The sequence below is a fragment of the Chionomys nivalis genome, chromosome X (genome assembly GCF_950005125.1).
Source record: "Chionomys nivalis chromosome X, mChiNiv1.1, whole genome shotgun sequence".
NCBI classification, from domain to species: Eukaryota; Metazoa; Chordata; class Mammalia; order Rodentia; family Cricetidae; genus Chionomys; species Chionomys nivalis.
The window spans coordinates 30,382,401-30,399,036 of NC_080112.1; the positions used below are offsets into that span (position 1 = coordinate 30,382,401).

The 16,636-nt window shown below is 40.7% G+C and overlaps 1 protein-coding gene across 1 annotated transcript in view; it reads left to right on the forward strand.

Moving 5' to 3' along the window:
- The first annotated feature begins 9,178 nt into the window (after positions 1 to 9,178).
- Usp9x (ubiquitin specific peptidase 9 X-linked) overlaps positions 9,179 to 16,636 on the forward strand; it is a 144,349-nt gene continuing 136,891 nt past the window's right edge. Inside the window, exons 1-2 of the mRNA XM_057760228.1 lie at positions 9,179 to 9,266; positions 14,156 to 14,271. The gene's annotated coding sequence lies outside the window, so the exon portion shown is untranslated. The remainder of the gene's footprint in view (positions 9,267 to 14,155; positions 14,272 to 16,636) is intronic.

Sequence of the window (16,636 nt, forward strand, 5' to 3'; positions counted from 1 at the left end):
AAAACTATTATTTTTACTTTATGTGTAAAGGTGTTTTGGCTACATGCATGTCTGTGCATGTGTATGCAGTGCTGGGAGAGGATGAAGAGTGTCAGATCCCTTGGAACTGGAGTTACAGAATGCTGGGAATTGAACCACAGTCTTCTAGAAGAGCACTCAATGCTCTTAACCACTGAGCCATTTCTCCAGCCCCTCTTTTTCTTTTTCTTTCTTATGAGACCAGAGTCTCAAGTATCTCAGGCTGTACTTGAAGTTGCTAGTTAGCTGTGGATGACCTTGAACGTCTGACCTTCTTCCCTCTACTACTGAGTGCTGAGATTACAGGCCTATATCACATCACCAGGGTTTATGTGGTGCTTTGGATGTGGCCAAGGGCCTTGTGCATGCTACACAAGCATTCTGCCAGCTGAGCTATATGCCCAGCCCTAATTCCAATCTATTTTTTGTGTTTAAATTTTGATAGTTTATATGACTGTATCTTCAAGTTCATTATTTTTTTTCTTTCCTAGAGGATGAATGATATCTACAAAAAACAATCAATCAAACAAGAAAACAAAACTTATAGCTAGCATTGAGTTAATAGTGAAATATTGGATATTTTCTCATTAATTTAAGAGTCAGGCAATATATCCATACTCCCTACTTCTTTCAACATGGTACTAGATGTTTTACTTTGAGGAAGAATGCAAGGAGGGAAAAGAGGTGATGAAACTGTTTCTATTTACACAAGACTTTACTGTTTCTTTAGCAAACATTTAGGAATATACCCAACAACTGCTGAGAAATTTTTAAAGTCACAGAATGCAAAGTTCATGTGTTCAAAGCTCAGTTTTACTTTGATAAGCTACCAAAAAAACCCCTGAAAAGTAAAAATTTAAAAATATCATTTCACATATAATATCATCAAAACCATAAGATACCTAAATAAATTTAACATGTGACAAAACTTCTTTTTAGTATTCTTTGTTTGTTTGTTTTTTCAAGACTTGGTTTTTATGAATAGCCCTGGCTGTCCTGTGTCACTGTGTAGACCAGGCTGGCCTCAAACTCAGAGTCACCTGCCTCTGCCTCCAGAGTGCTGGGATTAAAGGCGTGCGCCACACTTCCTGACTTGTTTTAATATTCTTGCCTTTTAAAACTCTCATTTATTTTTATTTTATGTGCATTGGTGTTTTGCCTTCGTGTATGTTTGTGTGAGGTTCAGATCTTGGAGTTACATACAGTTATGAGCTGCCATATGGGTGTTGGGAATTGAACCCAGGTCCTATGGAAGAGTAGTTCATACTCTAACCATTAAACCATTTCTCCAGCCCACAACAAAACACTTTTGAGAGACACAAAAAGAAAATGAAGTAGATAATGAGATAATCCATACCTACAAATTGAAAGCCCCAACAATGTTAATATGTCAATTTCTGGTGTGGGATTCCCCTCTGTATGCTGTGAATACCATTGGTTAATAAAAAAACTGTCTTGGACCTGTGCCGGAAATAGAGGTAGGTGGAGAAAACTAAACTAAATGCTGGGAGGAGAAAGGCCAAGTCAGGGAGAAGCCAAGTAGCACCCCCCGAGACAGATGCCAGACCTTTAGCAGGTAAGCCACAGCCAAGTGGGATACACAGGTTAATAGAAATGGGTTAAATTAAGATGTAAGAGTTAGCCCATAAAAAAAAACTAGAGCTAATGGGCCAAGCAGTGATTTAATTAATATAGCTTCTATGTGATTATTTCCGGGCTGAGTGGCTGGGAACCAAATTGGTGCCAATGTGGCTGATTAAAATCCACTTAAAATCTGAGAGGGTTTGAAAAGGAATTCTAGACACAAAAATACAGAGTTTAACAGAGCTTCTTGCTGTTTGCTGGTGGTGTGCTGCAGCTCTTTTAAGAGAGGTTTTCCTGACTCAGCGGTTGCAGAAAAAAGCCATGCCATTTTGAAATGCTGGCTTTCTGGGCCATATTGCCAGCGCGAACTCTAGCTCTTTCAGGAGGTCAAGCATTTAAATGGGGTTTGTAAGCAGTGTGTTACAAACTGCTTGATGGCTTGACATAGACCAGCTGCATACTTGGAACTTTGGCAATGTGCACTGCTTGCAGAGGCAGTGAACAGACTTCCACCATGTTGAACTGTGCTGAGCAAGCAGGAAGTGCCATATATACCCTAATAATGCGGCAGCTTAAATTTTTAAGAAGCATTTAGCATATTAAGAAGTGCTTCTGGACAGTAAATAATTACAGGTACACAATAAAGACAGATTCAGATGGAAAAGACCTCTAAACGGATCACAGTGTTGAATAAATGTACATAGGCTTGGGGGAGAGAAGAAAAAGAGTATAGAGAGTTGAAAATGAAGTAAATCATGGGCAGTGGTGGTGCATGCCTTTAATCCCAACACTCAGGAGGCAGAAGCCAGATGGATCTCTGTGAGTTTGAGGCCAGCCTGGTCTACAGAGCTAGTTCCAGGACAGGCTCCAAAGTTACAGAGAAACCCTGTCTCGAAAAAAACAAAACAAACAAACAAAAAAAAAATAGAAGAAGAAGAAGAAGAAGAAGAAGAAGAAGAAGAAGAAGAAGAAGAAGAAGAAGAAGAAAATCATTTAAAGAAAGGAATGCACAAAACTCAAGTCCAAATGAATCAAAGACCTCAACCAGCCACACTGAACCTTATAGAAGAGAAAGTGGGAAGTACACTTGAACACATTGGCGCAGGGAACCACTTCCTAAATAGAACCCCAGCAGCATAGACACTGAGAGAAACAATTAATAAATGGGACCTCCTGGAACTGAAAAGCTTCTGTAAAGCAAAGGACACGGTCAACAAGACAAAACGACAGCCTACAGAATGGGAAAGGATCTTCACATTAGACAGAGGTATGATCTCCAAAATATACAAAGAACTCAAGAAATTGGACACCAAAAGATCACATAACCCAATTTAAAAAAAATGGAGTACAGACCTAAACAGAGAACTCTCAACAGAGGAATCTAAAATGGCTGAAAAACACTTAAGGAAATGTTCAACATCCTTAGTCATCAGAGAAATGCAAATCAAAACAACTCTGAGATTCCATCTTACACCTGTAGGAATAGCCAAGATCAAAAACACTGATGACAACTTATGCTGGAGAGGTTGTGAGGAAAAGGGAACACTTCTGCATTGCTGGTGGGAATGCAAGCTGGTATAGCCCCTTTGGATGTCAGTGTGGCGATTTCTCAGAAAATTAGAAAACAACCTTCCTCAAGACCCAGTAATACCACTTTTGGGTCTATATCCAAAGGATGTTCAATCATGCCACAAAGACATGTGCTCAACTATATTCATAGCAGCTTTGTTTGTCATAGCCAAAACCTGGAAACAACCTAAATGCCTCTCAACCAAAGGATGGATAAGGAAAATGTGGTACATTTACACGATGGAGTACTACACAGCAGAAAAAAAATAATGACATCTTGAATTTTGCAGAAAAATGGATGGATGCTGAGAGGAAGAGGAAGTGAGCTCAGATACAGGGCAGCTCCTCTCAGGGCAGATGCGATGCTGCTCTTCTCCAGAGCAGATGCGATGAAGCTCCAACCCAGGATGGACGTAGGCTAGAATCTTCCCGGTAAGCGCACCTTGGGGTGCTACACACATTAATAGAAATGGGTAATCAAGATGTAAGAATTAGCCAGTAAGAAGCTAGAGCTAATGGGCCAAGCAGTGTTTAAAAGAATATAGTTTGTGTGTCGTTATTTTGGGGCATAAGCTAGCCAGGTAGCCGGAAGCTGGGTGGCAGAAATGCAGCTCGCAGCTCCCCACTACAGATGGATCTAGAAAACATTATTTTGAGTGAGGTAACCCAGACACAAAAATACAATTATCAAATGTACTCACTCATAACTGGCTTTTAAACATAAAGCAAAGAAATCCAGCCTACAAACCACAGTCCCAGAGAACTTAGCCAACAATGCGGACACTAAGAGAGACTTACATAGATCTAATCTACATGGGAAGTAGAAAGTAGAAAAAGACAAGATCTCCTGAGTAAACTGGGAACATGGGGACCTTGGGGGAGAATTGAAGGGAGAAGCAGGGAGGGGAGCAGAGAAAAATTTAGAGCTCAATAAATATTAATAAAAAATGTATAAAAAGAAGCCGGGCGATGGTGGTGCACGCCTTTAATCCCAGCACTCGGGAGGCAGAGGCAGGCGGATCTCTGTGAGTTCGAGACCAGCCTGGTCTACAAGAGCTAGTTCCAGGACAGGCTCCAAAGCCACAGAGAAACCCTGTCTCGAAAAACCAAAAAAAAAAAAAAAAAAAAAAAAAGATTTTGTTTCTTTTTATACTTTTTTTTTTTTTTTTTTGGTTTTTCGAGACAGGGTTTCTCTGTGGCTTTGGAGCCTGTCCTGGAACTAGCTCTGTAGACCAGGCTGGTCTCGAACTCACAGAGATCCGCCTGGCTCTGCCTCCCGAGTGCTGGGATTAAAGGCGTGCGCCACCACCGCCCGGCAAGAAACAAAATCTTTTTTTTTTTTTTTTTTTTTTTTTTTGGTTTTTCGAGACAGGGTTTCTCTGTGGTTTTGGAGCCTGTCCTGGAACTAGCTCTTGTAGACCAGGCTGGTCTCGAACTCACAGAGATCCGCCTGCCTCTGCCTCCCAAGTGCTGGGATTAAAGGCGTGCGCCACCACGCCCGGCAAGAAACAAAATCTTTAAAGAGAAAGAGTACAGACAGTCATAGATTAAAAGGAGAAAGGAAAATAAGCCATGTATAGATGGAAAATTCAAAGAGAGTCTGAATTATATATATTATTGTGTTTTCTTTGAATTTTTGACTGTGAAGGAAATAAGTACAGAGAGACATTTCATTTTATGGGCTGCTTAGCTAAACCAGCATATATGTTCTAAAGGTATCAGGATTTTAAAATATGAGACTAAGATATGTTGCTTTTAGAAAAGAGGTTCTTCTTTTGTTTCCACAGATGATGAGAACCTGTGGATTCATTCCAGCCTAATATCGTTTGATGGACCAAGAGCCCCTGAAAGGTTGCCGTGAACACCCCCAAAAAATTACTTCACCCAACTGCTGACTGAGATGAACCTAGCACACAGGATACACCATGAAAGACCTGATAAACAGCACCCCAATCAACAGGAAGTAGTCTAGAGAACTTCGCCCAAATTCCCAAATATTGTTTATAAATGTTTGTTTACATTTAAAGGAGGATATACTATAGAGATTTGCATTGGTATGGATCTTGGTTTATTGATACAAAATTAAGGTCAATTTTGTTATATGTGTATTTCTGCTCATGATTAAGGTATTGTGTTTGTGCAGCTCATTTAAAAATGTAATGTATAATTAAGCATTAGAACTTAATAGAGAGTCACCTATAATAGTCAAGCTTGTAGTAATGTTAGTTAGATTTTCTAGATGTACAGGGATGTATTTCAGATAGATATGTATTCTTCAAACCTTTCAAAGACTCAAAATGTGACATTTAAAATGCTTTAAAAACTTAGGACTTTTTATAACAGTGAGACACATCTGCTCTTGGCAGCACCAATCTACTTCAAGAGCATGATGGGCACCAAAGAGGCTCCCTATGGAGTTTGCTAGCCATTTGGGCAAGAAACTGCTCTTGCCTATATTACTTAACTGGATATGAGGGATGCACAGAGAAATGATTGCTGAACTTGCCTAAAGGTGAGATGGTCCTTTGGGCTTCCTGCTTCATGAAAGAGTCTGCTAGACATTCTTCAGGACACAGAAGAAAGTGACTGACAAACTGCCAATATAGGCAGAACTGTTTTTGAAATTTCCTGCTTCATGGAAAAGTCCACTAGATACTGTGGGCCTATATGCTGATGATGGATGCCCCAGTGGTACTGAACTTTGGGTGACTATCCAGGCTGCAAAATGTCTCTGTCAATTCTAGAGTTTTGGAAGTTGTTTACAATGCACTCCCTGTTTACTTAGGTAATATTATATCCTTCTGGAGTCTTTGATGGAGTTGAAGAGTAGGTAGTAATAATATAGCTTTCCTTAGTCATGATAAAAGATAAAATATATATAAATATTGTAACTGTAATTCTTGCTTGATAACTGTTTTGTTATATGTAATTTTACTATGTAAAGTTAAAGCCTTCCTTTTTATTTAAACAGAAGAGGGAGGTGATGTAGGATTCCCCTCTGTATGCTGTGAATACCATTGGTTAATAAAAAAACTGTCTTGGACCTATGCAGGGAATAGAGGTAGGCGGAGAAAACTAAACTGAATGCTGGGAGGAGGAAGACCAAGTCAGGGAGAAGCCAAGTAGCACCCCCAGAGACAGATGCCAGAACTTTAGCAGGTAAGCCACAGCCAAGTGGGATACACAGATTAATAGAAATGGGTTAAATTAAGATGTAAGAGTTAGCCAATAAGAAACTAGAGCTAATGGGCCAAGCAGTAATTTAAATAATATAGCTTCTGTGTGATTATTTCGGGGCTGTGTGATTATTTCGGGGCTGAGCAGCCAGGAATCAACACGTGGGCTCCTCCGACAAATTTCTGCTAAACTGATCTCTAGATTCAATGTAACCCATATCCAGATATCAACAGATGTTTTGGTAAGAATTAAAAATCTAGTTCTAAAGTTTATATGGAAATGTAAAAGACCTAGAATGTACAAGAATTTCTTTTGGAAAGGAATAGAGGTATATTTGTAGAGAAACAATATAACAGGTACTGCACAGGAGGATTGAACTGAGAAATACAACAAACTCAGAAGATCCCTCAGATGACCACTTCTCATGCCAAGACCACCTTAACATCCATTTCAGAAACCATTGCTGGTGCGGGAGAATTGTCTGTATTCTGTCAATCATGTTATAAATAAACGCTGATTGGCCAGGCAGGAAATATAGGCGGGAAAACCAGACAGGAAGTAGAAATGATGTAATGAGAACAGGAGAATTCTGGGAAGGAGGAAGTTGATTCCTCCCACTCCTGCCCAGACCACCGAAGCAGCAGGATGTGATCTGCCCCACTGAAAAAAGGTACTGAGCCACATGGCTAACATAGATCAGAAAAATGGGTTAATCAAGATGTGAAAGTTAGCCAGTGAGAAGCTAGAGCTAATGGGCTAATCAGCTTATAATTTATGGAGACCTATGTGTGATTTTCTTTGGGGCTAAACAGTTGTGGGGTACCACGTGGGACAAAAACCCCAACAAACAAGCAGCCTGTCCCCCCATGTTACACATTGCTATCAATAGTTTGGTAGATTATCATTCAAGAATCTTTTCTCTTGGATTTGCATGTATGTATATACTGAAGAATGTAGTGATCACTTGAAAGTATAAATATGGAGGTATAAGACTGCTTGCATGCTTAGATGAGGCCCTAGTTTCAACCCCTAGAACCTCTGAAAGAAAGAAGGAAAATGGGATCGTATATGTATATGCTCAGTAACTTGTCTTATTCTCTTGTCAGCTTTTATCAGTTTTGCCAATCTGCTCATGACAGCACATGTACATTTTTTAACTGATTCATACTACACCATAGAACATGCATTTGCCAATAGAAATTTAGTTGTTTAATGTTTAGTTGTTTAAATGTTTTTGCCATTAGCAATTATTCTCAGTCAGGGAGATGGCTCAAAGGGTAAAGGTGATAGCTGCCAAGTTGGATCCTGGAACCCACATGATAGAAAGGAAAGAACTGACACTTACATGTTGTCTTCCAACCTCTATGCACATTCATGGCATGCTTGCACACACACACATGTTTTACAGACACACACACAAACACCAGATAAATACAATTTTATAAATAAATAAACATTTTAAACTTACTTTCCAAACAAGCTAGGTCAAATTATCTAATTTTTTAAAAACTTTTTTAAACTGGGCGGTGATGGCGCACGCCTTTAATCCCAGCACTCAGGAGACAGAGACAGGTGGATCTCTGTGAGTTCAAGGCCAGCCTGGTCTGCAGAGCTAGTTCCAGGACAGCCAGGGTTGTTATACTGAGAAACCCTGTCTCAAAAAACTAAAAAGGAAAAGATCCAAACTTTAAAAAATATTGTAGATTAATACCTGATTACATTCTCCATAACTCTGGATATTATCATTATCTTGTTTTTTTAAATCATCCATCTGATGTTTGAAAAATGTATTGAAGTTTTCTGGTGATGTTGAAAGTCTTTAAATATTTTACTAGCAATATTATTTTTCTTTTGTAAATTGCTTTTTTATTGTAAAAATTATATGCCTTCTCTTTTGAACTTGAGTTTTTTGGCTAATTCATTCTTTAAATACTCTAGACTCAATCTTTTGTCACTTCTGTTGAAGATACAAAACACCGGGTTGGAGATGACTTAAAGGCTAGGCTCAAAACTAAAAAGACAAAACGTTGTCTTCAGAGGATGGCATCACTTTTGTTTTTTTTTCCCCTCTGATACTGGGTCTCACCATGTAGCCCCAGCTATCCTGAGTTCCCCTGCCTCTTGCTTCCTGAGGGCACATGCCACCCCCCCTCCCCGCTGAAGGTCTTGATTTTTCAAGCATCCTGTGGTTAACATAACTTTTAAAGTTAAACGTATAAATGTATAAGCTTTCTGTATGGGTTCCACTTTTTAAGTCTTCCCTAAATGCCAGGCATGGTGAGACAGGTTTGTAATCAATCCTTGCACTTGGGAGGTAGAGGCAGGGCAGGGGTTCAAGGTCACTTGCAGCTACAGAGGGAGTTTGAGATTGCCTTGGGCTGCATGAGACCCTGTCTCAAGAAAACAAAAACCCCAACTAGAAACGAAATCCCGTATAACAGAGTCAAAAAGACATTCTTAGATTATCTCTTAAAATGTTTCCCAGATGTCTTTTCTGTGCAAATAGAGAAAAGACTGTATAAAACAAAAACAGAATGACATCATGCATATTGCTTTATAACCTGTTGTTATGTAGCAATATATTTTGAACATCTTTTCATTTGAATAAATGTATCGCTAGTGTTGTGGGTGGGGTTTCCCGGGAAACAGACTCTGGAGACAAGAGATTTGTGTGCAGGAAGCTTATCCGGGAGTGCTTACGAGACCAACGCGCGGGCGTGGGGGAAGGGAGTGAAATAGGATTAGACTGGAGAGAACGTTAGGCGGTGCTGCAGTCGTCACAAGGGCTGGAGCTTGGCGGTTTAGAATTCCCTTCATCATTGTCCCAATTCGAAGAGAGAAAGCTGAGGCATTTGTTTGATGCGGGCTGCCCCTGGGGAAGAGCTGGGGGTGTCACTGGGCAGGGCAGCTGCCTTCTTGTGAGTATCATTCCCAGAGCCAACAATCAGCGAGTTAGGGTTGTAGCTGGCTGGTCACCCTCCTGATAGCCCTAGCTAGGAGCCGGAAAGGGGGGGAATCTGAACAGCGCACCACCACTAAGGACACTGTTGGCTCCCAGACACTCACTTTCAGCTCGGCAATAGGGGATTGGTGGCAGAAAAGTATCCGTCCCTTTCGTGAGGAGAGCGAAAACTTTTGGAGAGGTGCCTAGTAGGCTCTCACATTTCATTGACCTTAACTAAAATGTTAGGTGAAGGGGGAGCTGGGAAAGTGGGGTCAGGGTTGCCCTGATTTTGTACCTTGAGCAGACAACACTACTGCTCGGAACAATACTTCAGCGTAGAGGAACATAAAGGATTTCTGACAGTATCTACCACAAAATGGACTCCTATAGAAATACTTTGAATAATTACATCTGCTTTAAAGAAATAGTTTTCTTATTGACTGGCCTTTGGGTGTCTATAACATTATGTTGTGGTCTGTGTTGAATTAATAGCCTAGCAATTTTCCCTGCCCATATCTTTCGTTGTTTCTTCAGGATTGTCTAGTTTGCTTTCTGTTGCTGTGGTAAACACTATGACCAAACCAACTTGGATAGGAAGGGTTTATTATCTTTTATTTTTGGTTTTTTGAGACTGGGTTTCTGTGTGTAGCCCTGGCTGTCCTGGAACTTGCTTGGGGGGGGGGACTTATTTTAGATCGTAAGTTGTAGTCACTGAGAGCATCAGACAGGAACCCGCAAGCAGGAACTGAAGCAGAGGCTATGGAGGAACACTGCTTATTGGTTTGCTCCCTGTGGCTTACTCAGCCTGCTTTGTATACCGCCTAGTACCACCTGCCCGTGGGTGGTGCCGCAATGGTGGGATTAACCATCCCACCTCAATCATTAATGAAGAAAATGTTCCCACAGTCTAGGCCAATCTGATAGAGGCAATTCCTCGGTTGAGATTTCCTCTTCCCAAGTAATTCAGTTAGTATCGAGTTGATGAAAAGTAACCAGAACAAAGATGAAACGCTAACCATATCATTGGGAGGTGCACTTTTAAAAGAATTTTGATGCAGAATACCAATGAGTGCCATGGGAAAACACTCTATATGTGTGATTTCCTTGAGCAGTAGATGAAGAGGCCAATTTTCCCCCTACATCCTTTCAGATATTGGATTTTAATATTTCCGTTAGTTGTATGTTCCTTTTTATGTTTTTAAAAAGTACCCTGCTTTCATTGTTATTTTGGTGCTTGTTTTTGTTTGTTTGTTGTTTGGTTTGCATTATAGTCCAAAGAAATGTGTTTTAAAATGCGTTAGCTCGGGAAAGCTTTGAGACACCATCTGTCTTGTGTTCTTTGTACTACAAGGGTTAATTCAGCAGACCTGCCTGGCTTTGCTAGTCAAGACATGAAACATACTAATTAACAGTGCTTATTTTTAACCATGGGCCCAAGGAATTTCAGGGCATTTCAACCCAGTTTGGTATACTTGTTTATGGATAACAATGACATTGATTACTTCCATGCCCACAGGACTCTAGCATTCAGAAAAATAGCTGGGTGCGTAAAGACTAAAGCCTAAATAATATTCTCAGGATTGATGGTAGCAGGGCCACATCTGTACAGAAGTACTTTACAACATGAGTGGTTCTTTTCTGACCTATAAATTACACTGAGTAGCTAACTAATGTATGCCAGAAATATTTTGGAAATATCACTCTGAGAAGTAAAAGGAGAAGTTATTCTGCTATTCCAGTGAAGAATGGGAACACGTGAATCTAGAAACAGCCAGCCATAGCTTTCCTGATGGGGAACATGACAGTGCTGTTTCGAAAATAATTTCCTGAATGTAAAGTTTATGAATAATAGGTCTTTAACCCCCATTTTGGATTTTTCTTAGTAAGAAGGTATTTACAGCCATTATTATAGTCAAAATAAAACTATGATGCTATAAATCTAACAAAATACTTCAGATATTTTCCTGTCTCTAAGCATATAAATATATCATATTAAAATTATAGAAATAATTTGTATTGGATTTTATATTGCTTGCATAATCATTGTTGTACTTCACAGTTTCTGTATACATTATAGTCTTGCATATAAATACTAAATATGGCTCAGAAAAATATTCTTGGAGTCCACATGCACTTTAGATTGGTATTTGCTATGTGTATGTGAATTTGAAAAAGAATGAATTATCATTAAAATGTGCCGTGATGAGGTAAACTCAGAACTAAAACATGATGAGGAAATGTATGACTCCTACAGGAATACACTTAGCTAGCTCTGTCACAATAGTAAAGATTAACCCAGTGTAGATAAGAATGAAGACAAGACCAGTCTGGTCGCCACAGCTGGCTCTATGACAGCCAGAACTACACAGAGAAACCCTGTCTCAAAAAAACGAAAACCAAACCAACAAAAAAGAATGCAGACAAGAGTCAAGCATGGTGGATCTCTGTGAGTTCGAGGCCACCCTGGTCTACAGAGTGAGTTCCAGGACAGTCAAAACTACACAGGAAAACTGTGTCTCGAAATCAAACAAAAAAGAGTGCAGACAAAACGAACACTGTCTGTTGTATGTAGAAATGTCATGGGGTGTAAGTGATGTGAGTAATGGTTAATGAGGATCAATTTTGCAGTGTATAAACAGGCACAAAGTAGACCTTGGACTTAATAAATCTGTACCTTAAAGTCAAGTTGTCTAAGATAATCTTATATCCAGAAAATCTTCATACACAAGGATATTCACTGTAGCATTATTTATAATGACAAAAGTATAAGCATTTCAGACACCCTAAAGGTGAAGAAGAATAATTGAGAAATGATGCAGGCGCTGAAACACTAAGCTCCTAGCGACTAAGGAACAGTAGTTTCATAGTAGAGTTCAGAGAGGCTCTGCCGTGAACTGATGACTTCTGCATGCTGCTCTTAAAGGTGTGTTGCTAGGAAAAAGCAAGGCACAGGAGTGTTGGGTAGCAAATCTTCTTTGGGGGCTCTAAGCCTGTGCCTATTTTCTGATATTTTTCAAAGCAAAATACTGGGAAGATAAAGCAAGGGCTGACAACAATGATTTCCTATAGGTAGAGCAGGAAATGTGGAATGTACAAAAGTAGGAGCTAGAGTTCTCTGAATGTATCCTGTTTCATACTTCCTGTTGTTTGGTGTAAAAGATAGCCTCCAATGACAACCATCTCTCAATATTCACACCCTTGTGATGTCCCACCAACAGGGTGGCGTAGTTGGGCTGTGTGACTCCTTCCACAATTAGATTTTAGACACAACGTGGCTTCCTTTTTGTTCTTCCACACTCCTGGGTCATTTGTATTCTGGGAAATTCTTTGTCCTGACAAGTGGTTCCACATGAGAATCTGAGGCCCAATGAGAGCCATGTGAGGGGCCCTGACGGCAGCCACGCCTCTGGCTCCGAGCTAGCCTTGAGGTGCTTAGGCTCAGTACAAGAGTCTGTGTTGAGTATCCCTGAACCAGAACTACTAAACTAAGTTGTCCCTGGTTTCTGACCTCCGAAAACTGGGAGAGAATTCATGTTTGTTATTTCACACTGCTAGTTTTTTATATAAGCTGTTAAGCAGCAGTTCATCACTAATGTGAGAACGGCATGCAGATTTGGATGATTAAATATCATTTAAAACAAACAAACGTTCAGAGATCCTTGGAGAATGGTTAATTCCAGTTCTGAGATGAACCTGGAAGATCCTCTGACTAGAAGTTAAGGATGAAATTAAGACTCTACACTTTCTGTGGAGCTCTTACTCGCCCAGGATAGAACAGTCTGAACTTCCAAAAGCATGCTGATTGTTAGTGTGGTTCAGTGGAAGCGTGTGCAAGGCCGTAGGTTCAAACTCTAGCACCCCTACCCCTAAAGCAAAGCTTGTGACAGTGAGACACTCTACATATTTATACTTTTATTTTAACTCATAGGGTTCAAAATGATGCTAATCAACTAATGCTTTGGAAGTTGCTAGAATGCTAAGCTGGTAAGGATAAGATTGACAGGTGAAGGGGAAGAAGACTGCATCTTGCCTTTCAGCAACTCCAGGAGCATCCAGAATGATAGTTTTTTTTAATATTTATTTATTTATTATGTATACAGTATTCTTCCTATGTGTATGCCTGAAGACCAGAAGAGGCCACCAGACCTCACTACAGATGGTTGTGAGCCACCATGTGGTTGCTGGGAATTGAACTCAGGACCTTTGGAAGAACAGGCAATGCTCTTAACCGCTGAGCCATCTCTCCAGCCCCCAGAATGATAGTTTTATTTGAAAGGAATTCACATATAGAAAGAGTATCGGGATTGGGAGATAGTCATTTAGTGAAGGAATAATTTGGGGTATGTAAATTCTTCTGTCGTCAGTGTGGGCAATCCATGCCTATACAATTTGTAAACATTTGTGCAGTCACTTGCTTAGTATTTATGTGTTTTATTGTAGATAAAGCAACCTGGCTATTTTGTTGTTACCATACAAAGTAGTAGGCTTCATTTGAACACTCACTTATGTATATAATATTGTACTGAAACTCACCAGCCCATGACCCTCTCTTGCCCCCCTTTTTCCTTCTTGTCGGTCCCCTTCTTCCCTGAACATAGTCCCCTTTCTACTTTTAGTAATTTCACCTCGTTGCTAAAAATTACAGACCTGTGTCACCACACCCACTTTTGGGGGAAGAGAGGTGGAACCCAGGACATCTCACTGTGCCTACAGCCTAGGTTTTGACTAGAAACACTGTAAGCCACATATCTGCCTTGCTGGTGGTGTCCCACTTAGTTCTGGCTATAAGAGGCATACAAGGACAGCGACAGTCTGGAGGAGGGTGAAGGAACTTAAATGCTTTCTGTTCTTCCTTCCTATCAGCTTCCTGTGCCTCTCAGCTTGCCCCAGAGGCACTTGGCCTTGGTAGCAGCTGTGTCTTTCCTGGGTCTCCAGCTGAGTCGTCTGCAGTTAACCAGCCTGAGAAACTCTGGCATGAGGTGAGCAGCATTGCTTCATGGGGCCTGGAGCCCAGCCCCATGGAGCCCCTCCTCCCAGTTTCTACCACCTACTTTTCCATCCTTTTCATGAACCCCCTTCCTGAGACAATCTTGGTTTCTCATAGTCCACTGCCTGCATAACACCATAGAGTGCGCCTTTACTCCCTTGGCTAGTTATGGAAAGTTATTAATATGGCCTCCTGTCCTTGACTAGCTTTTGACTGACAGACAAAGCCTCTCACTAGTCACTGGAGAGCTGCATCAACCCCCTAGAAGTTCTGCTAGTTGTTGCAAGTTGAGCCAGTTGATAAGGGAGAGGGACAGTGTCTACAGCATAGCCAAATGGCCCTTATAAAACAAGTGATTTCTTGTTGCACAAGCCTTCATTGTCTTTGAAGGACAGTTTGTTATTACTGATAAGCCCTCTCCATCCACCCTCCTGATCACCTTCTCTTCATTCCTCTCATGAAACAACTACTGTATTAGTTATCATTTATGTGTACTTTTTAACATAGAAATATGTTATTTTGAAATATATGACATTTATGTAGGTTTTTACATTTCAGTTCATGGTATAATTACTTTTTTTTTTGCAATTTGCCTTATTCACTAAGTAATTTGTCTTGGAAGTCATTCCATATAGCCATTTCTTTTTAACTACTGCATAATAGTCCTCAGCATATACACACCATGGTTTATTTCACCTGCTACTCTGTTTCCATTACAAAAGCTCTATGATTAATACTAGTGTCCTTGCTGTTTCACCAGTGTAGATTTGGAGTAGTAGAAATGTTGAGTCACAATGAATGCATATTTTAAACATTGCATTGGATGCTAACAAATATGTTCTCTTGCTGGACTGTGGTGGCACACACCTTTAATCCCAACACTTGGGAGGCAAAGGCAGGTGGATCTCTGAGTTCAAGGCCAGCCTGGTCCACAGAGAGAGTTCCAGTATAGCTAGGGCTACACAGAGAAATCCTGTCTCAAAAAAACAAAACAAATGAATAAACAAAAATTAAACATGTTCTCTTAAAATACAGTTCCAGTTTTCAAGTATCCCAAGAGACTGCCAAGTTCCTTCTTACCACGGGGCTTCTATGGCTGTCTTAGCATGCATTTACCATCTAGCACTGCTCTGGGCAGCTTTAGCTGGCACATCTTCATACCTTTAGTGGGGAGACAGAAACAGCTATTGTTCTTCATCATCACCATCATGATGACCATCGTGATCATCATCAGTAGGGCACTGAGCCCAGGGCACTGTGTCAGTGAGATATATCCCTAACCCTCTTTTTTCCTTTTTATTTGGAGATAGGGTCTTAGTAGGTTGCCCAGGCTGTCCTTGAATTTACTTTGTAGCCCAGGCAGGCTTGTGATCCTCCTGCCTCAGCCTCCCAAGTAGCTAGTATTATAGGCTTGTGCCTATAGACCTGTTTTTAAGCATTGTTTTAAACGTCACCACTTTTGGTTTCTTTGGTAACTTATTTCCTTCAAAACCACATAAAGTATCAAATCAGTTTTCTTCTAGACTCTTCTGTGAGCTGTAATCATACCTAAAGTTCTTCCCTATGCATACTCATCTTTTTTCTAGAGATGTCCTTGTGCTGTTGCATACCAAATGTTGTTTTTTTTTTCTATACACAATCTGTTTGCCTCTACACAGTTCCATATGCTGTAATCATACCCAAACTTCTTGTCTAGACATGGTTGAGAAGTCAGCTTTCTGTGTGTATTCATTAACTTGCTCACAGGATTTTCTCCCTTACAAGTTAATGCTGGTGCCCTGATGCCATTTCAGAAAACAGGCTTTGGTGAGGAGGGTACCACCTCCTATAATCTATTTTTGCATCAGGGCAGAATCCTTGGCTTACCAGAGGGACCCCCATGGTTGTACTGGAGCTGATCCTACCACAGTTTTTAGGCTGGCATAGCTGGTACTACATAACAAGGGCCAAAGGGTAGGAATGGTGCTATGTGGAGAGCTGTGTAAGTAAGATCAACATGGTGTCAATGCTCTACATTCGAGTTCCACAGGACGGCACCGGACCTAAGGAGCCAAGGGACAAACCACCTGAGTGGTAGGTAGTATATTCAGTCATGTAGAAGTCAGATCTCAGTGCAGAACAGCGATGTTCTAGCTTGCCACAGAAGGCTGTAGTTGCCCTTGAGCTGGGAAACAGGGAGGATAGAAAGGGCTGTCCTCCCTCAAACAGGAGATGGGTGAGAAATGGCCTTGTGGCAGTCTCCCACAAGATAGGGACAAGAAACTCCCTTGCAGCAGCTCCAGTCCTTATCTCTGCCTGTTCCAGGAGCAATCACAGGGCACCCTGCCAAGACTCCCTTCAGACTGCCTTGTTCATGT